The following is a 27,189-nucleotide window of genomic DNA, read 5'->3' as shown; positions in this document are numbered from 1 at the left end:
GTCCCCATCACATTTATAAGATCTCTTCTTTTTACACTTCCAACTATGCTGATAATGACATGTGGAATCTAAATGACTTTAGACATTGTTGCCTTTGTATGTTTGATTCATTTCTTTTGTCCTCCAAAAGGGTTCTTTTTGAAGAGCTGCCTATCTGTCCCTCTGTGCAGTAGACAGACAGCACTGAACAATCAAGTCTGCCTTTTCAGCCAGCTTTATAATTAGTCCTCCATGAATAGGGGTGAAACATGAAATCTCTACCTCTCAGGACACTTTCACACTTTGCACATTTGAAAACTGGCTTAATTGGGGCCAAACTCTATTGCAGTGAGATCTAATAGCAGGACATAAAGAAACGCAGCAGAAACAGACATTTCCACATGAAAGCAAAGAGCTTCCCTTTGATTCTCAGACTAGATCGAGTAGCTAACAAAGGGACATTCTAAAAGCTTATACTGTTTACACAATGTTTGATATGAACACATTTGTCTTTGTCTCTCTTACATCGAGCGTGTCCTATTTAAAAACACTCCACAGTGTAAAATCTAGTGAATAAGGTCATTTTGCAAAACTCCATTGTGCATTTTTGGGTTTTATGCTAACTGGAGATTTTATTATGCATTTTAATTTGCTAGATGATAAACTGTATTAATATATAATATAGAAGGAAGGATGGCAAAAGTGAGAGAATAGTGCTCAGGGAAAATGGTATCAATGACCTCAACGAAAAGGCAGAGACGGAACTTGTCATTGAAAGACAGTGACTCGGTGATTGAAGCCATGCTATTTCTTTTTTTTTTTTTATGAATAACTCATATGTTGCATAATAGGCATACATGGTCAGGCTTTTTTTGGTTATTACACTTGGAATGTAGAGTTGAAATGAGTTGGGTTTTTTTCTTTTGGATTTACTTACTGCACAATACAAAATCATGTTAGGTGACTTATAATAAAACTGGGATGTCGATTATGTAGAAAGATTCAAATACTTTTAAAATTGGTGCTACATGATCATAGAATACAGAGAAAAAATGACACTTACAACTACCAGAATGCAGTGTGCTGCAAAAGACCAGTAAATACTGCCTCTGGGTGATGTTATGTGTCCCCGTCCGTTTGAAACAATAGAGGCTGGCTGGCAAGAAACAATGTATTATTACAGTTGAACAGTAATTTAAAACACGTTTCCAAAAACATTTGTCATGAGAAATTTGCAACACAGTAACAATATCTTGTTCTATATTTGATCAGTGCTGCTAAGTTTCACCATTTGATCTCAGTTTTTGTCAGTTTTGTGTGTCATTTCCATGTGTTTTCTGTCAATTTGTGTCATTAGGCAAATACTTCCAAAATTGTTTTGATAAAACACTGGTTGAAAATTGGTGATGTATTCCCCTAAAAGTAAAATTACTAAAATATAGTAATTGTGTGAGAAATGTATTGTGCATTTAGGAGACACATGAAATGTGTTTGTACTTTATAAACAGTAAAATACTGTGAGTACTCAGTGGATGTATCATGATGTATTAGCACAATTACTATAATTTATTTTAACCTCTTTTGTTTAAACATTACAGTAAGTGGCTTACAATACATGATAGGCAGTCACTTCTTGTAGCATTGGCAGCTGGCTAGGGGCAGGGAAGCACTGATATATAATTAATTTCAAAGTAGTTACAGTCCATCAGCTGTACTGTCCTTCTCCTCTGTGTGCAAGTGGCCTCTGGGCAAGGTGCTCAGAAACAATGCATACTACACTGAGGGGGGAAAGCTTCACCTTTTCCCCTGTCACATCAGTGTGTCCTTGATGTTGTCCTTTATCTGTCAAGCAAATAAGCATATGAGATGATGACAGCATGTATGAGAGAGTTAAGCAACACTGACACTGAAGTCTTTTCTGTGGGAGGTTTAGAATTTAAATACCTGCAACCCCACTTAACAAAGTGCCAGTTTCATAATCTATGCTAGTTTACAGAGATAATCGGACCTTTTTTTACCAGTACTTTTTATCCTAATCTTTTTTTTTTCTTTTTTTAACAATCTTTACCACGAAGCAACCAAAATAGTGAGACTGATGTGTCTTAAAGCAAAACTCAACTAAAAATCAGTCTTTTCATTATCAAATATCCATTGCCTGAAGGCAATGAAGATGGCCTTGAAAAGTCTTTAGGTCATTCCTTTTGGGAAGAGAAAAGCTGGTTGCATTCACAGTTACTTAAACTGCATTTTGATGCTGACCAAAAGTGAGTGTTTGAAACTTAAAGGTTCAGTATGCAAGCTCTGTTTGCCTAAATTCCGGCTGACCCTGATTGAATCATGAAATATTAATTGCATCAATCTCAGACAGAAACAACAGAATCAGGGGCCATTTTTTTCTGCCACAAATAGGCAGATCTGCACGATTCAATTTTCCTTCCTTTCCATTTTGCATCATATGTATGATAATTGTCTTATTTATTGTGGATGCCATTTGGTTTAGGACACTTAAATACATAAATCAATCAATCAGCAAATCAAAACAGGCACAAATCTTGGGGGAATATATTTTTTGTTCACTTGGCAAATGCTTTATCTATTCCCATTAAATTGATTGTTGTCATCTCTTTCTGCTTCTCTAAATCCCCTCTTCAAAGAGTGAACGTGTGTGAAGTTACGTTAGGACGTTCCGTCAATTACAACCCAAGAGATAAACCAAAGCAATATACTTGCATGTCACAGAACTGCAGCTTTGAAAATTAATTTTAAAACCCAGTTTCCACTGACCGATGTACAGCAAAGACCCACTATTCTGCCAGCTTCTAAATGCCTGCTAGACAGACTTTCACAACCCCAAATACACAGTGAAGGCTGAAGGTGTGAGGACATTTTTGCCTCCTGTACTCCGGCAAATTGGACTTGCAACGAAACAAAAACTATGAGACTAAAGTGCTGACTCTAAGGTTTACTTTGTGGGTGTTGGCATCCATGTCTGATGAACCGTGTAAAACTTAAAACCTTTTTTATGCATACCACCCACGGCTGAAAAGGGCTGTGAGTCCCACACTTTTCACCTAAAGTTGATGCAAACACTATGCACCAAATATAGTGATTCACGCTTTGTGCTGGAGTAATGCCAAATGATGAAAAACATATCCCGATACTTAGGGACCACAGTATGTGTGATATAAGCAGCTAAATATGCTTCTCTTAGTGAGGGCTGGAGTGGTAAATAGGTTCAGCATTTTGCAGACAGAGTACTGGCTTGCTTGTGTATCCAAGTGTGGCATTTCTTGCCAGTTATTTCACCTGACACAACAATTTGATTCAGCCAAACAGGGCAGATTTGCATTCTCTCCATATGGGCTGACTGGATCATGGACTCTGTTGCATCACCACTTTGTGATTTAGATGAGTGTATTTTGATATCAATTTTTTTGCTCCAGTTGCTGTCAATTATAAGAAGACCAACATTTTTTTTCTTGGAACCAAGCAGCATCAAGCTGACAGCCCCTGTTTTTGCAAGTCAAACTAGCTCACAAATTAATTCAATCTCAGTTACAGTATACTTGCATCAGTATGTAAAAGCTCTTGAATACATTTCTTAAGTTTTTCTCCACATGTTTGTTTCATATCCTTTACCTGAGGCAGCTGACTTTGCTGGTGATGCTCACTGCTGCAGCAGATTTGTTGGAGGTGAAGGTTTGAACGTCTTGAGTATAAACCTATATTTATCAGCAGGCTGGACATTTCTGTCCATGCCCTTTGCTAGCTCCCTAACTTGAGCTAGTGCAGCAGCAGATGGACCTGCAGTGCTGCTCTGCACCACAAGGATGGTTGCATGTGTGTGTGTGTCTGTGTGTGTGTGTGTGTTTGTTACTACCCCAGGAATCACCTCTGGCTTCTACCATAACAGACGGCTCTGGGTCATTACAGCAGGTCCAGGAATGACGAGTATTGCAGTGATGGATTATAGCTGGTGTGAATGACCTGGTGTGTATGTGTGTGTGTGTCTGTGTGTCTGTGTGTGTGTGTTTCTGTAGGTGTACGTGTCTGTGTGAATCAGGTCACCTCCACTCCCTCCTGACCTTCCCCAGTTTCCTCTACATCTCCTCTCTCCTTCTAGCAATCCCTCCTTCCCTCCTCCTCAGCAGCAGCTCTCTGCAAAGGTTATTATCACAGCAAGAGAGGCCACAACCCTTTTTAAGTCAGGAAACACATAGCACACGTGAACATTTGTGTTGTACGAGTGTAAAACATAAAATATGTTTCCCTATCTTAGCACACTTGCGCAAAACCTTTAAAGTAGATGATAGAAAAAAAAAATTAAAAAGATACCTCTAGAGAGAGAAAACAACTCTTGTACACTGTCATTTTCATCTTTTTCAATTACGGTGTACTTGACAAAACCACTGTCTGTCTGTCAGACCACATCTTGGATGAGATTGGATTACGTTATCACATTTGCATTTTGCTGACATTCCTATTTTGACTGATTTACTTAACAACAGCTCTAAATCCCTTGATTATAAACACTTGTGTTGAAGACACTGCATTGCATTTCACGTGGAGTCCCTCAAGGCTCTATTCTTTATCCCCTGCATGTTTCTATCCATATGCTCGTGTTAGGTAACATAATCTGAAACACAACTTTTTTTTTTTATTTATTCACTATATGCTAATGATGACCTAATATATAACCTCCTAGAGCCGAATAACTGCAACAAACCAGGGGCACATAGGTTTAATATGCAATTTTATTCTATAAAACAACAAAAGTCAGAAAAACTGTATATTAAAACATATTATGTTGTTATTCATATCAATAAATTCTGCTTACAACAGTCACAGTCCACAGCTTTTCTGCCAGTGCCAGTTATCTCCCTCCCCTCTTGCACCATGTGCAGACAGTCAGTAGGTGCTGGAAAGACTGGAGGTAAGGAGACACCACGCACCTCAGAGTCGGTTGTTTTTGGAAAACATTAGGCAACTGTATCATTTTGTCTCTATTTAAGAATGTGTGAAATCATGTATGATAGGACATAGAGTTGCGTGCGTGTGTGTGTGTGTGTGTGTGTGTGTGTGTGTGTGTGTGTGTGCATGCTTGCGTGCGTGTGTGCATGCAGGCGTGTGTGTGCGTGTGTTTGGGGATAATTGATTGATGGATAATCTGAATCATGGTTGAGGTGGGGCAGTATGTGTGCTTGCGTATGCAATTGAGATACACACTGTAGGCATGTATACCTCAATGAATTTTAATGTTGACTCTGGCCAAGGAAAGTATTGTTGCAAGCATGTGGTGTAAACCCTGTATGACAGAAGATATCTACAGATGTTAACAATGACCTTCAGATTATGCTGGTGAAATTCCTTAATAACCTACAGGTGTTTCCAACAGGTAGTACACTGAAAATCTATACTAGCAAGGCTAGACTTCTTTATTGTGCATGCGTGGGGTAGAAGAGTTGGTTTATTTCAATTTTTACTACAAAAAACACTTTCTTTTGCTGCATTATCATTCATTGATGAACAGTGCCAGGGTCTTTTATCCAAAACACCAAAAAATACAAAGGTGTTGACTGTGTAGTGTCTGCATACAGCCCTAAACACCTCCACCAAGAAGGTAGGGCAGCTTGTATTTTGCCGCAGGAAAAAAAAACAAAACAAAAAACTGTTGTGTGTCAATCACCCACTACTGCTTGTCAAGCTTAAACTCTGTGAGAAAAAACTGCTGGTGACTCAGCCGGCCATTTTAGCATTTTGATTGATCTTTTCCAATTTGGATTTTGGTGGTTGGACAGCGTGAGTGGATGAATCAAACTAAAACTATAAAAGTGATAAGCACAAAAACAGGATCTTGAAAAATGAAGAGGGCATACGCCCCACCCCTTAACTCCCAGAGGAAATTATCCTGGTGCAACATATTAACTGATCTCAATATCTGTCTGTAGGACATCAAATCCTGGATAGCTGCAAACCTTCCCCAGCACAGTGTCGATAAATCATGTTACTTGAATCACAGCATATAGCTTCCCTGATTTCTCTTCATTTGTGCACATTGTCCTGTTTTCTTTTTTGTTGTTGTCTCTTCTTTCTACTTCTGAAATGGAGAAAGTCTTCCATTGATTACTGCAACTATAAGTGTTTTGGCCACCTCTCAGTATTTTCCATGCCATCTCCAACTAGTTCAAACTGCTGCAGGAAGGGTTTTAACAATGTCAAAAAAGATGGACCAAATTATTCCAATTCTTGCCTCCCTACACTTGTCCCCTGTCAGCTGCAGAATTGAATTTAAAATACTGCAGTTCATTACAGAAAAAAAGTTAAATGGCTTACACAACTGCTACACTACACTGCAGAGACCTAAGGCACTGAAATGTGTTTCACCCATAATATTGTTTTAAAAAGTCAACTCAAAATGGACTTAAAATTGATTGCTGCTGACAGTGCCTAACCTAACACGCTTGTATTTTTTCTATGTAGTCTCTTGTTGTCTGTCTGTGCCATGGGATTTTACCATTGTTATTCACTAATGTCAGTTTTTAATGTTTACCTCCTTTCTTTTGTTGTCAAAAATGTAAAAATGGTATGTCAAAAATGGTAAAGAACATTTAGAAATAGTTATAAATGGTAAAACATCAATGCATGTATTGCAAAGAGACAGAAGACCAAGAACCTTGTGGCCCCATGTAGTGTTGTGTAGTAGTGGAAGAAGTACTGCTGTTATTTACTTAGGTAAGAACATCAATACAACAATGAATAAACACGTCACCAGTAAAAGTCTCACATTCAAGTTAGCCCATTATAAATTAAATAGTGAGAGTTGAGAGAGCAGATAGAAGAATGCACAGTAGCAAGTGTTGTTTTATTGTTATTTATAATATTGGCAAAAACAGCAGTAACTTTTGCTTGACTAAGTCAGTGCACACTGGTCACACTGGTTGGATGTTCAGCACTGATATGAAAAGTAAAATAAAAAAAAAACAACAACATAAGCTGTTTTGTATTCTACTGTTGTCTGTTTGGTCGGCTCCTTAATAGGAGTGTGTTTGTGTGTGTATGCGCACATCGGGTCATAAATTTGTCACATCCTGTCTCTCATCTAAAGGCACCACTTCTTATGGTACATCTGGCTCTTCACAATGAATGCTACACTGACAGTGTTCTGTATAAATTTGTGAAAATATGGACCTAACAAGTGAGCAGTTTGCTGCCTTCAAGGCTCTGGTTGAAGAATCAGACTTTTGAGTTGAGCACACATACACTTTGAAAAAAGAAGGTTAATATTTAGAGATCCAAAATGTATGAGAAAAAAATGAACAAGTGTGGTCATGTGTTATGTGGCTGCATTGCATTCTATTTAATTGAGGCTTTTTCCTTTTGATTTTAATGGTTACTTCAGTAGTGGAAATGTATTTAGGCACGTTTTGCTTCCGTTCCAGTTATTTCTTTTAATTTGTTAGAAATTAGTCTAGGGTTGCACAAACCTTTCCTAAACCCATTAAAACTCATTGTATAAAGTTTGTGGATAAAAAGTCTTACCCAAGGACTATCTAAGAACTGAATGATGTATAAGCCCAGGTTCAATCCCCACCTGCAGCGATTCTGTGTAGTTCCCATGTATTGAGCCTAATTTTAGCAAATCCATGGCTTTAAAAATACAGAGTGCAAGGAAGGAAATAATCAAAGTGAATTGCTTTGGAAGAGTTTGCAAGGTCTCTTTGAATGTTTTTGTCACTATGATAAATTACCACCACTCGAAACCATTGTAACCAGCATGAATTGAAGTTAAACCACAGCTGTTCTTTGTGTAGAGCTTTAAAACCTTCAGAGGGTAGATATTTGATACTGAAAGGTTGGCTGGTTGAGTGTACAACACTGTTTGTACATGTGCATAATAATAGATTTTGGTATACTGAGGGCCACAGATGACAAACTGGTTGTGTCCTCAGGATCTTGGCTAAAAGCCACATTATTTGGCTTCAAAGGGAGGAGTCATTTCAGGGGAACTCATTTTTGTCAACCAATTAAGACGTATTTCCTCTTTAAATCCTTTGAAGGATGCAAACTCTAAACTGGGACATTATTCAGGTCTATTGGAGGAGACACGTGGCAGTTCACATCATCTCAAGGCCAACAGAGGGAGGTAGCAGCTGCAGATGTAAAATGTTATTTAATGCTTTATGATGTTAAATGCACTTGTTTTCTGGTATATAATGGTGATGGTCTATATGAATATAGATGCTGCTTTATTTGAGTTTTTATTGTATAATCTTAATAAAAGTGGATACCACATCTCCTATTTATACTATTATTAGACAGACTTTTGATGAGAGTTAGATCTTCATTTGCTATGATGCAGCCCACTGCACAATTAATAGTATATTTACTTCCCTTTGTACAATTGCATGCTCAATCTCATGGAGCTTAATGCCTTTTTTAGCTGTAACTAGCAGCTCTATAGGTCAATATGTGGTTGGTTGATCCACAAAAATATGGGCAACAGTTTTTGCCCTAGGAGGCTAAAATTTGGCGTTGAGGTCCGGTGCATAGCTTACACACTTGAACATGCCCCAAAGGGCAGCTGATCAATCTTTCATGCCAACTGTTCAAAAGGTGGACAGCTGGGAGTGGTGCATTACTTCTAAATGGCTTTACATAACATGACCAAGCTCTAGAAACACACACATGCACAAGGCCTTTGCACATCAAGCCCACATTTTGTATGGGAAATTGACACTTAAAAATATATACTCCCTCACGTTGTGTCAATCACATTTTTACACTGACTCTGAAACTTTCATTCATGATTGATAAGTTTTCTGGACAGTTGTAATGTTCTGCATTTTTTCCCAAAATTGCCAAAAGCCTTTCGAGACTTTGACCATAAGCAGTGAAGAAAATGTGACGTAACCTGCAGGACACGAACATTAACATGAGAGAGGATCAGGGTCTACAGTGTAATTTCCTAACTCAGGTAGCCTACTTTCAACAGCTTAAATATAGTAATATAGTCATTTTCAGGTGGATGATGACAAGGAAGAAAATTTTCATCCAGAATGAGAGCCACATACAGACAGAAAAAGAGAAAGTGACAGGGTGTAGACAGAACGGGAGGACAGATTAGCCTCTACAGGCAGTCGCAGTGCCAAATGCAAGATGTGGGCAGAGAGTGGCGACAGCCAGTGAGGTGTCTCAAGTAGAGAGAAGCAAGAGAGCAAATATGCCTTTCCATTTTGTCTCACATTTTGAATCTTTGCAACAAAGAGAGCAATGAAATGCATCAGACCAAGTGTGCAAGGATTGAAAAACCATAGAAAAAATATGGATTTAGTGTGCAATGTCCCTCACACACATGCACACACACACAGACACACACATGCACACACACACACCATTTTGCTACATTACCTTTCATATCTCATGACCATGCATGGTCATAGCTAATGCAATTTTTTGCTTGTTTTAAAGATTAATCACTTCAATACATATTATTAACAAATCAAAATAATGTAAGCATAGATGACCTTACACCTGGCATTCAGACTGAAGTCTGTGCAGAAAAAAAAGAGTCTGGAAAAGGTGCAGATATGTTTTTAAGTTTCGCTGAGGTGGAAAGGCCGGTGTGTCGGTGAAAGCAAAATGCAAAAAGTGCAATATAAAAAGACTGACACTCATGATGCACATAAGGCATGTGACTTAGACATCCACAGAAGATTCTTTTCCACTGAAAGAAGAAAAATGTTGACAGACGAAAGCATTAAATGTGTGATGATACTGAGCTTGTAGCATTCCTCAGACAGTACATGAAACATATATAAATACTGTATTTTCAACATGTTTTCCATGCCTTTTTTTCTGAGTAATTGACCTTACATCTGCAATCTGACTGTCCCAATGCAGTGCTCACATGGAAGTGAATGAGCGAGATGCTGTCTTTGACATAGTGCTTTTACATGTCTGAAGACACTCAATGGTATCTAAAGATGCTAGGATAGGTACATTAAGTTGGCCTATGTAAGAGGATTACCCTAATGTTGACCGAGGCCTGAATGTAAACACACAAGAAAGTATGGTTTCAGCTTCCTGGAATATAAAGCTGTGTAATAGCTGATATACAGTATGATGCTGGTGAAGATCCCTTGGGTACTGTACAGTCTTGTGCCCAGAGGCCTCAGGCCTGTCTTTCCTTTGCTGTACACATTTGCCCTGTAATTCACCAGAGAGAGAAATATATTAATTTTTGTCAGGGGGGGTTACGGGAGCAGATTCGGGTTTAGTCGATATCATTAGATATGAAATAAGGCTATTATCCCAAGAAATGAAGCTCCTGCAGTTTCCCGTTAACACCTAGTAAGCAATGAGTCATTCAAGGCTTTATGTTGGGTTGTTATTGACTTCTGTGGCTCGTGGCGATTCTCCCTCCCTTAATTATTTACTCTGCCCTTTAGCCTCCCTTCATTGCCTCTGTTTCTGACGATAAACTATGCAGATAAAAACATGTTTATGATGATGATGAAAATGATGAATGCAAAAAGGAAAAATATGACGAAGATACAAAGATAAAAAGAAATTTGACTCGGGGAGAAAAATTGTAGAGAAGAATTAGAAGATAAGGACATGTCACATGGGAGGAATAAAATGAGAAATCTGCAACAACTGCCTGCAAATTACTGTGCCTTCGTGTCCATGGTCTCCTAATTAAGAGAACAGAGGGAGAATGCAGATTAGAGGGGAGGGCCTGGAGATAGGCCTGTGGCTCTCCAGTCTACAGAGAGAATCTCATCCAGGGATTCGCTCCGTTCATACAAAACAATGAAGGGGTCTACATTATTCATCTCCGGGAGTGAGAAACACAGAGGCAGCGAGAGAGAAAAAGGATGGAGCAAAACTTGAGTGGGGGTTGGAGAGATAAGATGTGGAGGCACACCAGACTGGGTTTGAGAAAAGAACAATTTGGATTTGTGCACGTATGTTAGTGTGTTTTTTCTCTCTTCCTCAGGGTCCTTTTACATTTGTGGTTTTGGGAAATCTTATTGGGAAATTCTTGTGTGGGTTTTTAGGCAGTTTTACCCACTTACTCATGGGTTAAATCCTCCTTAGCACAGACTCCCAGCCTTCCCGACTGCCAGTCACATGTAATTTTAGTCAGCCATTTAGCTTGTAATGATGCTGCTGCGTTGTAACAGCTTGGCAAGAAATAACAGTATTGTTAGAAGGTGCTTGCTGTGTCTGCTTCTACAAGGTGTTACATCCTTAAAGAATCTTAAAAATAGGATTATGTTTTCTCACATTGCACATTTATGTCTGGCGCATGACAGGTGTTTATGATCTAATATAAATTAATTTATTTTTCACATGAGTTTTTTATTTTGTTTTTGGCCACAGATGCTATTATCATCTTATTGACTGTGCAGGCTACATAAAATAAATAAATGAAATAAAAACAATTATATATATATATGAATCAAATTTTTAAATCTGCAAGGTATTTGACCTATTTGTTAGCAGTGTTGTGCAGGATACTAAAAAGTAGAAATTACTAGTTACTAGTTACTTCACCCAAAAGTAATTGAATAATTTAACCAATCCCTACCTATAAAAGGAAGTAGTTCATATGGATAGTATTTTTTGCATTACTTTTAAATATATACTTAAAATATCTTATTAAGAGAGACATAGCTATATTGATTTAGCTTTGCTGTGGGACATTGTGGGATAAGATAACAGTCAAATGATGCTACCTGTTATCACTATGATGAAAAGTAAGACATGACACAACAAAACACAACAGATACCTTTTGATGGACCTATTTATTGTAGCCTACACTAGCCTTCAAACCAAGCAAATCAGTTTTAGTACTTTTTTGGCAGAGTTAAAATGAAATAGCAACTGTGTCTCAGACATCCGACAGTAATTCCTGATCCTGATAAGCCTAATAAAATACAAGTGTTATTTAGGTCTACAAAAACATAAACACACAGAGGTTTATCCTTTATAACTTTAACATTAATTCAAATCCTACAAAACACCACTATAGGCCCTATTTGTCCTCGATCTTAAGGAGGGAAAAATAATGGCGATATGTTTAAGACAGCATGCTCATATTGCCTGAACTGTTAGCCATTGCGAGCTATAACAATAAGGCTAGGTAACTCTTGATGTGTTTGTCAAACAGCAGGTCATGCACGGTCAAAAGAAATAACAAAGGAGCCTCCTGAATAATGGAGCACATCCACAGGATCAACCATTTCCAAACTTTGCATCCATTCTCTATGAAGGCTGCCGTGCAATGCTGGTGCTGTGTTGCATTTCGAGAGATGGCATTTGGTTCCTCATTTGCATAAAGCTGAATCCAGGCTACTCGTCACCTCTAGAAACTCTTGTAAACTAACCATTGTCAATTTAAAAACAGACACATTTAGCAACATTACTTACTTCTTTCCTCAAATGCTATCAGAAACACATTTCAGTGAACTATTTTTGTAAGAGAAAGTTTCCAAATGTGACACTATGTTGGTCCAATAAAATCTGGGAGCAGACAGCCCACTTACCCAGTGACAAGGCCATTAAGCTTCCAATGCTGGGAAGCAGTATGTCCTCTTGCATTGAAAGCTTACATTAACATTGTGTGAAATAATCCACCCTCCACCTTCTCTCTCTCTCTTACACTTTCTCTGTCTCTCTCTCTCTCTCTCTCTCTCTCTCTCTCTCTCTCTCTCTCTCTCTCTCTCTGAGTGACATATTTCTACTTACGACCCAAACTCGTGGAATTACAGTAATGTATTACTCCCAACACTGCCTGTTAGATGTTCCTCTAACCTTTAAAGGAACTGCTAAGCTATAAGAGTCATACCAGCTGCATTTACAAGGCTGTGCCTCTGGCTTCTGTGGGATCAATACATAAATCAGCCTCAGTGGGGGGTTCCTGCAAGAGGAGAGTATAATTTAGTCAGATATGCTCTGTAAATCACTTTGCATAGAGTTCCCAAGGAATGTTTGAGGGTTTACTGTGCATGCTGCTCAAGAATATATGAAGGGGACACAAGGGTACTGGTTTCTTGGGATTCTTTGCAGCCTTTTGTTTACCATGTTGGTCTGTGTTTAATTTAAACTCAAATAAAATCTGTCTGGAATCTGGCTCCATATTTGGCTTCCTGTGTGATTATGAGAGTTAAACAATATACTGTAAATTACACCCATCGATTGAAGATAAACATCACCATCTGAAATTACAGTGGTTATGAATGTAACCCTGTTTCGGTTGTTGAATTGTTTCAAGATGCATGGAGGTCTGGGAAACAGATGCATTAAACATACACTGAAATTTTGTGAGTTTCATAATTTTTATTCTGCCAGAAGAGTCTTTGACGTTAAGTTAATTGTGTTAAGTCCAACTTTATCAACATACTCGGAGTACTCTTTTTTTTTCCAAACTGTCACAACACTGAATTTTCATTTCTTTGGTCACTATATTAAAGTGATTTTACTCTGTACATTCACTTAGAATTTTCAGTTCCTAATTGAGCTCGACTTCCAATTGATCATTTGCTAAATTCTGCCCCTTGTTGATGGTCTGTCAAGCTTTCAGAGAAAGCATGGAGCCCACTATAGCGAACTGCACTCCCTGAAGAAATATTATCTAATTTTCAGAAAAACAAAAACACAATTTCTGAGAAACAGACAGAGGGGTCTAAATGATGTGTTTGAGGAATATCCAGGATATCAAACTGACCCAGCAACAAAAATAGTTAAAAGTTAAAGATACAAACTAAAGCCTACAGATCACTGTGTGAAAGTGAATCACCATTTCACCTTGCCATATACAGAAGACAATAAATTAACAAACAATGACTGGGAGCAACAATGTTCCTGTAAAGCAGGTCAGGCCTTCATTCACACACTTTCAGTAGCTAGTGTAGCACAGAAGTGCTCATGTAGCACTCTTTAGTGTTCATTTCACTTCCTGATTTTGTTTATAAACTCTGAACACAAAGATGTGGAAGCAAAGTTAACTTTAAAAAATAATTTTCTGCCATTTTAAATTTCTGACAGAAAATAATGTTTTTCACCTCACCTCCTCTTGCATATCTTTTTCAACCTTCACTGTTGTTGATCCTGAAAAGTGCTTTTGCAAAATTAACACTTGTTCAAAGTAATGATATTCCAAGGATTTACATTAAGTGCTCTGCAAACATCAGTGTCTGTCACAGTCACAGGTTTGATGTAAAACCATTTAATAATTTTCTATTACCACACACATTTAAAGGATTGTGTAGCTTTGGCATTGTTCTACTTGCTGGGTACTTGCATGCTTTGGCTGTGTTCTAGTTAAACAGTTTTTTTGTTAATTGGCTACTGCTGTTCATTTCTGTCCAACAGGCAGTCATCTCAGTGGACTAACTCTGTCCAATAGATCTGTGGTTTCTGTAACGGTATCACTACCATCAAAAATCTCAGACTATCTTGTGCCAAAACATCTGAAATATTTCTTGAAGTTAGCAAAAATGTAATTAAACAGAATAAATCTGTGCATGAATGAGGCAATTTCACAGTGTTGCTTTTAATTTATGTAGACAGTCCTAAGAGTCATTTGATGTGTGTGCATACTCCAAAAGTCTTAGTTAGTCATCCATCACTTCTTGAAAGGCATCCCATAATTTAGCTGATGAGTTATACCTGAAGTAAGGAAAATAAAAAAAACTTGAAGAGTGGTCACATGATGATTTTGTACAAACTCATTCTCATGGACTCATAGTTGCATTGTGTTTGTGTTTCGTAGTTGCTTGCAGTGAGCTCATTTGATCTCTCAGCCTGTACATCCTTTTACTTCTGCAAGGAATTAATCTTGTTACACCATAGGTTTTCACCTTGAACAGTACTTTGGTCACTAAACCAGTCCTCCTCAACACTGCTTCTCTGTGCCTTAACTCACTCATAGAACTGAATAGCAAGAGGAGGGATGACCCTCAGGGGCCAACTCAAAGCAATTATTTTGCAGGAACATTGAGGAGATATCGTTTTGTGTGCACGGGGTAGTATGCAATCTTCTCCAGTAGGAGATATGGATATATAGTAGAGGTGCCAAGAGTCAAATGTTTGTCAATGTAGAGATGTGGCATGATGCACAGAATGATTGGCTCTCCTGACCATAGAGCACTGGGGCATTTGCATTACCAGTCGATCCACACATGCAATTGCTTTTCCATTTATCATGGAATATAATGTGGGAGCAACGGAGTAATGGCATAGTCAAAGAGTAGATTGTTGATACAATTACCTTTAACACTGAAGGATTTTTTTTTAGGCCTATCCTTTTTTAACATGGACTTAAAGTACTTTTTTAATATTATCTAGAAGTACTCTAAATCTGTAGCACATTGTTAATGCTTCATTTTCACTGCATGGTTCATCTTGACTCACTTCCATTCCTTTTCCATGCCAGAGCATTTTCTGAATTTTGTTTTCCACTGTCGATAGAACATCCTTAGTGTCGGTGGGATTCTCAGATGATGGCTGTAGAAATGCCACATTAAACTCATCTTCAGCCCTGCACTTGCTGAATCCTTTCACTGGCAACCAAACAGAGGCATATCTGCATTTTGGCGATTGTTGACAATAGTTTACAGCAATGTTTTGCAGGCTGCCATATTTACCAGCTCCAACATTGCAAAGGCTGTTGTTTATTCTCATGAGTCTTTGTGTTTGTGTGCTATGTGTGCTATCATGGCTATAAGGGGTCCTAGAGACACCAGTTTTGGTGGGATATACCACAGAAGCCATATTGGGTATTTTTCCAGGTATTTATATGTCTATCAGTCTGTCTGTGGACATATTTTGTGAATATGATAATGTTGCAACCATGCAAGATCGAGTTGTGAAAATTAACACGTGAAGGTATAGTTCAAAGATGGGCATGGTCTGAGTAAATGAGCCTGAAGTAGGTAGATATGAAGTATGGAAGGAGCCATTGTTCCTCCTTCTTTAAGTCCTTGGCTCACTAAACTTTACAGGTGTGTAGATGAGATTACCAAAACAATGTTTGAAGATGGGTGTAGTCTTGGCAAGGGCACCGGGAGTAGGGTGATACCCCTTAATCAAAGTTCCCAATGTATAAAGAAGTCAAAGACTTAGTTGATTTTATGGAGTTTTTTTTTTTTTTTTTTTTTTTTTTTTTTAAGTTTTAAAGCAGAACCCTCCTCCCCCCACATCCCCTCCCTGAGTTATGCCACTCTCTGACATTCACTTTGAATTGCGGATTAAGTGGAGTTATTCCATAGCAAAATGGTCTCTAAACTCTGGGTCAAAAATCATAGTTGCTATTGTCAGTAGTGTGACTATTTAAAAATGGTGGGTTTTTATAGGATGTTCTGTCAGGAAAGTGACAATTCCCTCTGACTGTTCAGTGGTTTGCATTTTTTTTAACTCCTCCTATGTACTATCAGCTCAGCTTGCTTGGAACCTCACCCAACGTGGTATCAAAAAAGTACCAGGTGCTATCTACAACTGTTGCTAATGGAAAAACAAAAAACAAAAACCGATTGAGTCGAGTTGAGTACAGTTGTGCGGTACCATGCAGTGGAAATGCAGTATAAGTTGAATGCGACCTTGTGTATGAATGTTATTGTTTTGCTGACTATTGCTTTTTTGCATTTTAACTCAAAATGAAATGAACAAGCTCAAAGTCAGAAGCTTTTGCTTGGTGTAAATGAGCCGTAAACAAACAGAAATGAAAGTTGCATGATGCACCATGCTGCTTACCTCCGGATAATGGTGTTGTTCAAGAGTTGTGTGCAATTACACCGTGACCAGGTCACTTATGTGCTAAACACATAGTATTGAGTGGTCTACCTGTCTTAAAAGCAGAAAACAAAAATGGCCCCATCCCCACCACAACAAAAAATCTCATGCTCATTAAGGAAATGTCTGGTATACCTCTGCAGATCCAAGTTTGTGGTCCTTGCTGTTAGCGAGGCAGCATGAAATATTTGAAGTGTGGCTTGGGACCATAACAGCTTTTGGCAAAGCACATATTGATAGAAAGTTTGAGTCAAAGAGGAAAACCAAATAGAAAACACAAAACACATTGCTGTCTGTGAGCTCATCCAAACACTGCTCACACACACACACGCACACACACACACACACACACACACACACACACACACACACACAAACACGAACAGATGCTTATTATGTTTATCTCACCAAACATACAATCATAAGAGAAAACAACCATTTAGATATGATCACATTACGCCGCACAATATAAGGTGGCCTCTAGATCTCGAGAACACACAGCACACACTATCTACCGTCTGGCGAAGTGAAATCACTCTTCAGCAGCCATCCTTGTTTAGTTCACATACAAACTAGCTTACAGGTCTGCACAAAGAAAATAACATCAGAACTGCAGTTCAATTAGGCATCTGCTCGCATGCAATACCACTCACAGGCCAGCTTAAACTTTGTCAAGGTTACGCGTTTATGCAAAGGAGCCCTGAAAGGTGGCTTTTGGAGTGCTTTTTTAGATGCTTAATGTGTCCTTTGAAGTGTGTTTTGTGTGTGTTGTCTTATGCAAGTCGGTGTTGGCAGCCTCTGCAGGTAGGCGTTACGCCAGTATAAACAGGCTTCTTTGCGAATGCATAACACATTACTCTGATGTTAATCTAACCAAAAGCAGACGGAAAAAAATAAATAAAAAATAAACCCATAGGTGATCATTTTGTCACTTTCTTCTTTTGCCAACCAGTTATTATGAATGCGGTATTCACCTGCTGCTCATAACAAATGTGCAGCCAGAGATTGGTCATTCACTCATCAGCTGGTGTGCTCAAAAGTTGATGCTTTTAGCAAAAAAATATTTTGCAGTTGCATTATATAGCACTGAAAATTCACTGAAGTTTTCACATTTCCCTTCAAAACTTAGAACTAACACTTAGCATGTTGTCTTCAATGTACCAAGCTTTGTGCCAGAGTTTTGCGTTATTCTATGTTTCTGCTGACAGTGAGAAAGACTGATGGAGAGCAAGAGGCTTCGGGCCAGTGTGTGTGTGTGTGTGTGTGTGTGTGTGTGTGTGTGTGTGTGTGTGTGTGTATGTATGTCTGTGTGTGTGTGTGTGTGTGGTGATGAAATATACTGCTGAGTATGTTGCTGGGTATCCTTTTTCCTGCGTATCATGCATTTTACTGCCAAGACTCAAGTTTTGATGCGAATGCCAGGGCAAATTATGCATGCACTTCTTTCTTATAAAGAGGAAAACTTGTTCTCTTTTTATCTCTTGTCTCAGTGTTTTTGTCCTGTACACACCAATGGACACACACTTACTGTAAGTGTGTGCGTGTGTGTGTGTGTGTGTGTGTGTGTGTGTGTGTGTGTGTGGGCATGTTTTGCTCAAGGAGCCTACTCTAGTTTGACAAGGAGTGAATTTGGCTTGGAAAGAAAAAAAAAGAAAAAGATCCGAGTGGCAAGCCTGGCTCATTGATCTTCTAGAGCTCAGGACAGAGGAAAGTGCTATTTGTTTTCATGCAGAGGTTAGATAGTGCACAATGGAGGTGGATGAAGAATCAGAATCCCATTATAGATCCTCCTCTTGTTGAAACTTTTCTGGTGTTTGTGTTTCATAGGCCAGTATTGATCCGGGACCCAAAGATGGAGAATGCAAAATGGCAAGAAAAAAAACAAAAAAAAAACATGTAGAAGCACAAAACCAACATTTACTCAACCAAAATGAGAGAAAAAAAGGAAATATAGTGAAAGGAAAATGCACTCTTTTATTTAATTATTGGCTTATTTCTAATAATTAATATGTGCACGTTTCCAGCTATAGCAGTTTAGTTTTATCATCCAATGCCATACCCTGACTTCAGTGGAAGGTGGAAGAAGGATTTCAATAAACAATATTTTTTTTTCTCCTTTGAGTCTCTGGGGCACTGCAGCTCAGTCAGCTAATGGAGTTGAAAACTTAATTTCAGTCAGCCAAAATTACTTCTCAATATATACCCACAGAGGACTTTATTGATTATTTCACATCTCATAACATGTTGTCAGACTGGAAGCACACTGTATAAGCCAGTGGCCATCATCGAGGTAATGCACCGAAGTCAGCCTGAATTTGGCTGGGCAGCTGGAAGATTGTGCTCTACTTTCCCTTTGCTATTGTGAGGTTTGCTGTTGACCTCCGGGCTGACACAACAAACTGAATGTCTCTAACATGTTGGCTTTGCAACCGAAATGAAGTGAAACATTTGGCTTTGATGCAGCAGTGTGCGTATGGTGAGCAGCCAAGGTTGTTGAGATTTTTACACAGCCTCGCTGCTCACTATGCCAGATAAAACCACTACATGCAACAGGTCAACTGAATCATATGACTGATGGGGGGGCTTTCTTTTTGCATATTTTACCTTGTCTTCTCCTCTACTCTGTCTCCTTCTACTGTGACTTCTATCTGTCTGCATTATTAACATATTACCAGACTTTGAGACACTGCAACTTGCACTCAGTATGGCAAAATGCCGTATTTGATGTTTACCGTCAGCCCTCACATATAAACCAAAGGACTGACAAAATCTTAAACAAAAGTGCAGTGTTTCTGAAACCTAATGCTGTGGTTTCATTGGCCAGCAATGGCAATAGATATCAACATATAATTTGCTGTGACTGAGTTGGTGAAAGTGACAAGCATTGAACCAAGAAGCTTTCTCCCAACTGCACAGAAGTAGCAATTGTTTGTTATTTATGGTTAACTGCAGACACATACTGTATATCTTGTCCATAGACTTGGCAAACAAGCAGAAATGATTGCTTGTAGCAGGCATATGTGGTGTGGAACTTAAGCTAACAACCAGTTACACATGTCAGTCCTAAAGCTATAGCCTGACATTAAGGGTGTGCCATTGTGCACTGTAACGAGCAATACATGCTGGTGTCGTGGGTGTCTAGGACAATGGGCCAGTCACTGTGAAAAATGTCATGTGGCATGAAGTTATTCTTTAACATGGTACTTCAGCATTTTAGCATGCACTTCCATGAAGAGGTGGGACTATGCTTCCCAAAATGCAATCTCAGAACCCAACGTTTATTGGTCTAAGGACAATATAGCCTCTGGGGGTAACTGCCAATATTTCAGGACATCCAGTGTAGCCAGCAGCTATGCAGGCTAAGACTTCCTGTTCCATGTGCTGGTAATTTTTTGCTAATTTGTATAAACAGGTATCTGTGTATGAATGCAGATTAATTAAAACATAAATGTGAATGCAAACCTAAACCATTGTCAATCTATAGCTGATGGCTTCTGAAATTGCATTTTGGTTCATGCTTTCCACCTCACCAAACAGACTGCTTACCTGCCACTTAAATGCAGGTCAATATTTGTTGTTAGAATGTTTAGTTAATATTTATTTTTCCGCGCTGTTTTAATCTTGCTCTGTTAAGCACTTTGCGTGATTGTATAAAAAGTGCGATATAAATGAAGTTTGATTTGATATAAAATACTCAGACTACAAATGGGAACCAGAGAGATTCCAATACCAAAGTCTTTTCCCGTTGTATACAGATATATTTTCATAGAGATTATCCATAATGCAACTGGATAGTATCTCTCCTTAACCCCTAATATTCTTGTAAAAGCCTTTTTTTTTTTCAAGTTCCAAGAACTCAGTTTGTAACACAGGGTGCTTGTTGTAAATGGGTATTATCCAGGCTCAAGAAGAGATAACCCCTATGACATCACCACAACATTGTCAAAGCAATTTTAACAGAATATTTCCACTCTTTCCTTTGTTTTGTAATACACTGTAGGCAATACACTGACTATGGACAAGCAGCCACCTCATACAACCCCACTTCAAAAAATGCTTTGAATAGGTAATATCATTAGAATTACAGTCTGCCAACAAAGCCTTGACATGAACACACTATTTATTTATGTAAAACATTTCAAATGAGAGTACATAACCTACAATAGGTGTCTGAATGAAAAGGAAAAAAAGAGAAAAGAAAGAAAAAAAACGTAACGGGGAGAAACAGCAAATGATGACATTGAGGCAGTAATGATGAATCCAGGTAATACTGATGAAATCCAGGTCATGGTATGGTGTTATGAAATAATGTGCAGGCATTGTCACTTTTAAAATTTACATGGTGGAAGTGGAGGCAAGAAGCCTTACTGATGTCATTCTACTATATCATGTTTTTTTGTTTTTTTATCACAAAGGGCTTTGTGAGACAAAGCCTGGTAGAAGATAATTCTGTAGCTTGGTTCCTGCAGCTCACAAGAAATAGACTGTAAAGCATATTATTGTAACCAGTTGCTATGCTCTATTCTTACACTGTAATCACACAAAAAAGCATGCATTTTAACACAGCATGAAACTGGAATTTCAGTTATAGAATAAAGTTTTATTTTTAAAAAAAAGACCAGGTGATTAAAACCAATTGTCCCTCCTTCCGAATCCGCAGTATCTAAGGAATGCCTTGAGGGAATTCATTCAAATTTGTCCCAAATCTCCACTTGGACTGATTGATGAAGTGATTAGATTTTTGTGGTCATAGGTGAAAAGCAAATTTCCCTCTGACTTTGTCTGTCTAATTCTTGTGAGCGTAATATCTGAAGAACACATTCAATGTAATATCTTCAAATTTGGCACGCACGTCCACACGGAATCAATAATGAAATTATTAGAATTTAATGGTCAATAGTCATAGGTCAAGGTAACTGCAACCTCCAAAAATGGTGTTTGGCCATAACACAGGTATTCATATGCAAATTATGGCAACATTTTACACAAATTTAATAGGATGAAATGATGAAGTGGTAACATTGTATACATGTAGAAAAGGTCATCTTCGCTGTGACATAATGCTTTGCAAAAGAATTTCTGGATATTATTCTATGTCATAACTCAGGAACAGAGGGCAAGACATATGGTCACATACTAAATTGGTGACCAATCTTGGGTGTTCATCTTGAAACTGTGCTGATTGTATAGATCTCCTGTGCTGTCCCGTGGGAGATGTGTATGAAGCATCCCCATTTTAGCAGATGTAGATGTAAACTGTGAGTGCAACTTACTGCGGTAAGTCACCACAGTTGGTGATGCAAAAAAATAAAAATCAAAAAATGCAAATGGTCCTATCCAGAGACAGTATTTGGTTTGTCCATTCTGGGTACTGTAGAAACATGAAGGTGCAACAAGGTGCACACCATGGACAAGGACCACCTACTTATGTAGATAAGTGGCTCATTATCAGGTATCAAAACACAATGATTCTTATTTCTAGATGGTTGTACACTATAGACACATACTTCTTATAGTCCATTTCTGCCAATATATTTCCCAGACTGTGGTGTTTCCAAACCACATATGAATTCTCTGATGTCTTTATTTACTATTTGCAAATGTTGAGTTAATGAACGTCTTAGGAACAACGTGTGAATTCACCTTAAAGAATGGATTTTGCATCTTTAACTCAAAGCTATACATCTGCTTTTCTTTCTGCTGTAGTTCTTCCTTATTGATCAATGCAGCCGTGCAGTTCCTCTGCTGGAGTCATCATGACTAATGAGATGGGTAGTAAGTCAGGGCATCTCATAATATGTATTAATAAAAACACTTTAAAGTGGCTGCCCTTTCACGGAGACTGTAAGTTAAAAAAAATTATGAGTCATTGCTAACAAATTTTGGAAATTTCGCAGCTTTGAATCCAGCTTCTAACCAGCATTGGGATAATATACAATGCAGTGTGATTTCCTTGATGCCAAGCACAAAGAAGCAGAGCCATGATTACTAGTTATATTACATTTGTCTCTGGTGTGTTCCAATAGAATAGTTTCCTGGGGCATTCCTTGCTATCACCTTCTGAACTACACAAAGTTGAATAATAGATCATACTCTCATACGCTTTCGCCTCAAAGAAGTTAATCCCCTTTTATAACCATTGTTGTTCCATCATTATCTGTCACAGACTGCACTGCTTTTCGTAGAAGATACCAATTATTGTGTATGTCTCTTCACTGTGTCATGCAATAGCACTATTACTGTCCTCAAAAACAGCTTTTGGCTCTGTGGTACTGAACAAGAAAAGCTGGCATCCTACTGTATATACACACAACACACGTGTCATTGTTCCTGAATTATATAGACAAATGATCTGTAAATATCACCAGCGAACCAAATTCAATAGCAAAGGAATTTTCCTCTGAGCTTAGTGTGTGTCATCTTCTATTTATTGAGCTGTCAATTGCCTTAAATGGAAGATCCTGAGAAGTGTTTAATGCTAACAGCTAACCTGCCTCTGTTCCCTGAATGGGACACACATTTTTACACATCAGTTGTCATATTTACTTAAAGTGTATTATGTATTTCTATTGTGTACACTGCAGCAGAATATATCACCAGTTCTGCTGTCGAAACCACAACACCCACCAACCCAGAGCGTCCCACCTGCATGATAATAACCCCTCTGTATCTCAGCGCTCGGTTTGTCCGTGCGTGTTTGTGTGTTCTCCAGTGTGGGGCAGAACGAGAGATCACTGGCCTTTTGTTAGGTACTGGTTAAAGCTGCTGTGTCCCTGGCCTCCCCTCCTCCATGCAAGGAAGATTGCAATTAATTACACACACACACACACACACACAACATTTCTTAGATCACTGACGGGCTTTTGAGAATTGTTAACGAAAAATATAGATAAAAGCCACATGGGAGCCATTCCTGTATAAATCTGTATGCAAAGGAGAGCCTCTTTTCCTCTCTTCAGAGCCCAGTAGTCCCTTTTTAAGTGGCCTTAATGCATATGCTCTTTCATAAACTGTGCAATCTCCAAGATAGCTAAAATCTTCAGAAGCTTTGAGGAAATAACAGGCGCTGATTATTAAGGGCCAAGTTGGGAGCAGCTATGCAAGCATGCCTCCCTGAAAACATTTTTGTGCTCCTTAACTAATGCACTACCATCAGCACCTCCAAACATTCCCGTTATTAGTAATTTCACTAAAGTTACTTTTTAGCTGTGCAAACATCTTCTGAACTTCCATTTTCTTCAGTCTAGTTGTAAAGCCTATATGTCACAGTAGGTTACAGCAGCTGAAAAGATGGCTGTTAAAGTCCGACCTGAACTCTTGCCTAAAATCTGAGAAATCTGAAAATGAGGCTTAGATTCCATTTCTCACCAGCGCAATGCGTAAATGCAGTGCAGGAATACAGAAAATCTGCATCAAAAGTTCCACATATGGCCAAAAAATTCCACAAAACAAAAGTCTGTGCAGACAGAAACATGTCTGAGGGGGCTAATATTAACTACAAAACACAAACTAATCGGACCCCAGATTGGATGCTAATGCTAGCTGTTGTGGCCAGCCCCATTCCGTGAAGCAAATGCATGTCAGCTACATTACCTTCCTTGTCGTATCCCAGTGGATTGAACATCTATAGCTATTGTATAGTCCTTTGTTTGGTTGTTGAGGTAGTTTTAGCAAGTGCTTGTTGTACAGCAATGGATGTTGAGAAACCAGATTGATAAGTTGTTCCCCCATTTTAGCAGCAAGCTTGCTATGACCTCAAAATAATCAGGTGGAACAAATGAATTAATAGGTCAAACATGTATTTGTGCGGGGGGAAATTTGCTGGAATTGAAGTATGTATGAATATTTTTGCCTGCTCAAATGTCCAGAATTTGACAGCTTTCATAAGAACCCACCAAAACATTTTTTTAATGAATTTTCATGAGGATAATTTGGTTATAAATATGTGCTTGTTATAAAATGACATTAACTACACAAGAGGATTTAGGGTCACATATGGAAACTTTAAGTTCTAAGGTTACCAGTAGAATTCAGAGAATAACAAATAAGTGCTGACTTTAGTCTCGGAATTCTAAGTCAGAATTCTGACTCAATTCTCAGAATCTTGATTTAATTCTCAGAATTCTGAAATCAGAGTTCTGACTTAAACACTGAGTTCTTATTCAGGTCTTAAGACTTATCTCTCATAACTCTGACTTTATTCCCAGAATTCTAAGTCAGAGATCTGACTCATGTCTCAGAATTCTGACTTTAATCAAATTTCTGACTTTATTCTCAGACCTCTGACTTAATTCATAGAATTCTTCTGACTCAGTTATTAGAATTCTGACTTTATTCTTAGAATTCTCTGTCAGAGGCTTAACTCTCATTTAAGTCTCAGAATTCTGACTAGATTCTTAGAATTCAGATTTTCTTCACAGATTTTGGTGTGATCTGACTTAAACCTCAGAATTCTGACTTTGAACTCTAGGGTACACTAGGTGTGTGTTTGTTATTCCAATCTGACGCGCTACACTTAAATGGGAGAGCTGTTCTTCAAAGCCATGGAGCGTTTATTTCTCTATTAACTGACAGACAGTAAAATTCATTACACATTCACTTCATTTGGCACTTTGCTGCTCTTAGTGGTCAGAGTGTGCCCTGAAACTCCCAGAGCGTGCTGCTCTGGATAACCGAATGGTACATTCCAACAGTGCTCTGAATTTCTGAGCAGTCCAGTTTGTACCAGAGAGTTACCCTGGCACTCAGAGTAAGTGTTTCTGAATGCACCCTCAGACCTCTGATTTTGAACTCAGAATTTGGACTCAGTTCTCAGAATTCTGATTCAAAATTCTGATTCTAAATCTGAAATCTGCCCTTTTACTCAAAATTGTGACTTAAATCTGAGAATTATGACTTTATTTACAGAATTCTGACTTTCAACTCAGACCACAAATTTATCATGTCACCCTAATCCTCTTCCGTGCTCATCCACACTACCTTGTTTTGGTTCATTCAGACTGCCTGTGCTCTGAACAGGATTACTTCTCCTGTATGTGCACAGTACAATTACATTATTGTTGGAGATCTACATTGAAATTATATATTGAATCCTCGCTGTGTCCTGTACTTGTATCCATGTGCAGAGTAGCATTAAAACGTTCTTGTGTCTGATTTAAATATATTAACCAAACACCACCAGAGACGAAACAAAAAAGCACTGTGCAACGAATGACAATGATTCACATTTGTATTGATGCATTTTCTGAATCAAATAAAATGCTTAGTGCACTGCCTTGATTGTTACTCTTCAGTTCATTAAGCACATCGTCAAATGAGCTTCAGATCATGGCCTATTAAGCCGCAGCTTGATTGGCCAGTGGTGAAATGAAAAGCACTTTCTGCATTTGCTGCTGGATTGTAAAGGCGCACCTTCAAAACTTGTGTCCTTGCTTAAGTTGAAAGTGGATGTAATTGCTTACAGAGCTCCAGCCTCATGGCAGTCATGGCAGTCTAGACAAGAGGTGATTATGTCTGGTGAAGCTATATGCAGCTGAGCTTTGCCCTGTTCATGGTCAACAGAGTTGGCACTCTTGAATCTGTTTTTCATCTCTCTTCCTTCACTTAATTCACTTAAACTGTAGAGGGGAAGAATATAACATGGACTATGAAGAGAAAAGACTATTTCATGCATATAATTCTCCCAAAAAAGTGTATTTCAGAGTCCTAGATTGTGGTTACAGTGCAAATATTGTGGATTTCGCACACAAACGATTCAAAAAAATGCATAACTGTTTTTCTTTTTTCTTTTTTAATGATAGGTTTCACTGCTCTCTACCTAAGAGCACCCTGAACTTATGTAATTTACCACATTAAATCATAATTAACTACAGAAAGTCTTATCCACTGGAGGGTTCATGGTCCAATGCAAATCTGCGCGGCGTGAAAATGCTTGGCAGCCACTGCTCTAGATAACTGGATACCTGTGAGCATACCGTTTGTTTGAAGACTAATGATAAAGTGATGCTGTGAGAGAGTCTTTGCTCGGGTTCACCTCCAGGGAGGCAAGAGCAAATACAGTAGTTGTGTATAGATTCTAACCTGTGGACCTGGTTCGGACTGTTGATTTTGAGCATATCCCCGGGACCACTTGATGTCTCCTTTTGGGATCTGTGTCCAAATATGCCAGATACATCTATACTGCTGCAAAGGGTATCACTGCACAACACCTGCTTTTTGTTTTTGTTTTTGTTTTTGTTTTCCTTTAAAAAAAAAAATCAACATCCTTTCTTCTTTGGCCACAATTCCTGTCCTCACTCAGTTGTGTCTCACTGAAAGGGACCTCAGGTGGTGCTGTTGTCCTGACAACCAATAAGGGGAGCATCACAGCCAGACGGCTGGATAATCTGAGAGAAAGAGAGAGAGAGAGAGAG

At 38.5% G+C, this 27,189-nt stretch overlaps 1 protein-coding gene across 1 annotated transcript in view; it reads left to right on the top strand.

The window, feature by feature from the left end:
• Positions 1-27,189, top strand: part of LOC121942933 (limbic system associated membrane protein) — a 491,834-nt gene that overhangs the window by 236,169 nt on the left and 228,476 nt on the right. The window lies entirely within an intron of this gene.

The sequence above is a fragment of the Plectropomus leopardus genome, chromosome 5 (assembly GCF_008729295.1).
Source record: "Plectropomus leopardus isolate mb chromosome 5, YSFRI_Pleo_2.0, whole genome shotgun sequence".
In the NCBI taxonomy this organism is placed as follows: domain Eukaryota; kingdom Metazoa; phylum Chordata; class Actinopteri; order Perciformes; family Serranidae; genus Plectropomus; species Plectropomus leopardus.
This window is presented reverse-complemented; position numbering and strand designations above follow the sequence as displayed.